Here is a 3045-nt window from a genome sequence, read left to right as displayed (position 1 = left end):
GATAGGAAGAATCAATATCGTGAAAATGGCCATACTACCCAAGGTTATTTATAGATTCAATGCCATCCCCATGAAGCTCCCAATGACTTTCTTCACAGAATTGGAAGAAACTACTTTAAAGTTCATATGGAACCACAAAAGAGCCCGCATTGCCAAGACAATTCTAATCAAAATGAACAAAGCTGGAGAAATCACGCTACCTGACTTCAAACTATACTACAAAGCTACAGTAACCAAAAAAGCATGGTACCAGTACCAAAACAGAAGTATAGACCAATGGAACAGAACAGAGTCCTCAGAAATAACACCACACATCCACAAGTATCTAATTTTTGACAAACCTGATAAAAACAAGCAATGGGGAAAGTTTTCCCTATTTAATAAATGGTGCTGGGAAAACTGGCTAATGGTATGTAGAAAGCTGAAACTGGATCCCTTCCTCACACCTTATACAAAAATTAATTCAAGACGGTTTAAAGACTTACATGTTAGACCTAAAACCATAAAAACCCTAGAAGAAAACCTAGGAAATACAATTCAGGACCTGGGCATGTGCAAGAACTTCATGTCTAAAACACCAAAAGCAATGGCAACAAAAGCCAAAATAGACAAATGGGATCTAATTAAACCAAAGAGCTTCTGCACATGAAAAGAAACTATCATCAGAGTGAACAGGCAACCTCCAGGATGGGAGAAAATTTTTGCAATCTACCCATCTGACAAAGACTAATATCCAGAATCTAAAAAGAACTTAAACAAACTTACAAGAAAAAAATCAAACAACTCCATCAAAAAGTGGACAAAGGATATGAACAAACACTTCTCAAAAGAAGACATTTATGCAGCCAACAGACACACGAAAAAATGCTCATCATCACTGGTCATCAGAGAAATGCAAATCAAAACCATGAGATACCATCTCACACCAGTTAGAATGACGATCATTAAAAAGTCAGGAAACAACAGGTGCTGGAGAGGATGTGGAGAAATAGGAACACTTTTACACTGTTGGTGGGAGTGTAAACTAGTTCAACCATTGTGGAAGACAGTGTGGCGATTCCTCAAGGATCTAGAACTAGAAATACCGTTTGACCCAGCCATCCCATTACCGGGTATATACCCAAAGAATTATAAATCATGCTACTATAAAGACATATGCACATGTATGATTATTGCAGCACTATTCACAATAGCGAGGACTTGGAACCAACACACATGTCCATCAATGATAGACTGGGTTAAGAAAATGTGGCACATATACACCATGGAATACTATGCAGTCATAAAAAAGAATGAGTTCATGTTCTTTTCAGGGAGATGGATGCAGCTGGAAAACATCATTCTGAGCAAACTATTGCAAGGACAGAAAACCAAACACTGCATGTTCTCACTCATAGGTGGGAATTGAACAATAAGAACACTTGGACACAGGGCAGGGAACATCACACACTGGGGCCTGTTGTGGGGTGGGGAATGGGGGAGGGATAGCATTAGGAGAAATACCTAATATAAATGACGAGTTAATGGGTGCAGCAAACCAACATGGCACATGTATACCTATGTAACAAACCTGCATGTTGTGCACATGTACCCCAGAACTTAAAGTATAATAAAAAATAAAAGTAAAAATAAAAATAAAAATTTCCCTACTATTTCTTCTCTCATCCCTGTATTACTTAAAAGTATTGTTTAATTCCACTATTTCATAGATTCCAGATATCTTTCCACAACTCATTTCTATTTCAATTCTTTTGTGGTCACAAGACATGTTTTATTAGATTTCATTCCTTTTGAATCTGTTGAGATTTGTTTTTTGGCCTATAATATGGTTTATCTTGGTGAACATTCCATGAGCACTTGAGAAGAATGTGCATTCTGCTATTGCTCTATGAATATCAATTAGGCCATGTTGTTTGATAGTGTTGTTTAAGCCTTCTGCATTTATATATCCTGGTGTTTTTTGTACACTTTTTCTACCAATTGCTGGCAGGAATGTTGAAGTCTTCTACTATAAGTGCACATGTGTCTATTTCTTCTTTCTGATGTATCTGTTTTTCCCTCATGTATTTTGGATGTATCTGTTTTTCCCTCATGTATTTTGAAGGTGCATATATACTCATGGTGTTTCTGTCTCCTGAATCAATACACCTCTCTATGATTATTATGTAATGTTCCACTTTGTCCCTTGTAATAATCTCCACTATAAAGTGTGCTTTGTGAGGTATTAATACCTCCAGTTTTTATTTCGTTCATATTTGTGGGGTTATATATTCTTCTATCCTTTACTTATTTATTTTTAAAGTGGATTTTTTTCAAGATACAAATTACTGATAAATGTATTGTGAAAATCAAGATCTTCTAGCAGCTGTGCCATAACAATAAAAATATCAAAAAATTAGATGCAGAAGTTAATGTAAAACTTAAGTGTTATGCAGAAATCCACAGAATAATTTGTAAGGTTCTTCAAAAGAACCTAAATCAAACTCTTTTACAGCCTTTATAGAAAGATAGCTTGAAACTAAAGTGATATATTTGTCTAACAATATTTTATCCCCCACTTTCTGCAGTAGGGTTTTGGATGAAATTTCATTTTACAGAAGTGTTCTGGTGCTAAAAGTTCCTTGAAAAATGACTATATCAGATGATCTCTCAGAGCTCTCTTAGCTTTGACATTTTGGTGTTCATATATCCTTCTGTAGATTGAGTGGGAAATGTAAAAAGGAGAACAATATCATGGGGGAGGAAATGTTGGTCTTTTGTATTTTTCTTTTCCTTTTTTTCCTAAACTAACCAGTCTCTTTTGGTCCTCAGCTGGGCTGCTAATCCAGGGAAGAGGTGCCCTTCAGGAGAATACATGGATTCAATGGAGCCCAAGACGGGATTGAATCGCTCAGAAAAACCAGACAGAATAACTTTTGAAAGGCGGTAAATGGAGATGATTGCGCCCCTCTGATTTATGTTACTCGACATTCAAGTTGCTCAAAGTGTCTTCTCATCAAGAGCTGTTTGGGTAGAGAGAGACACATTTGTTCAGCCCTGTTTTTC

This window comes from Colobus angolensis, unplaced genomic scaffold, assembly GCF_000951035.1.
Source record: "Colobus angolensis palliatus isolate OR3802 unplaced genomic scaffold, Cang.pa_1.0 Scaffold662, whole genome shotgun sequence".
Classification (NCBI taxonomy): Eukaryota; Metazoa; Chordata; class Mammalia; order Primates; family Cercopithecidae; genus Colobus; species Colobus angolensis.
This window is presented reverse-complemented; position numbering follows the sequence as displayed.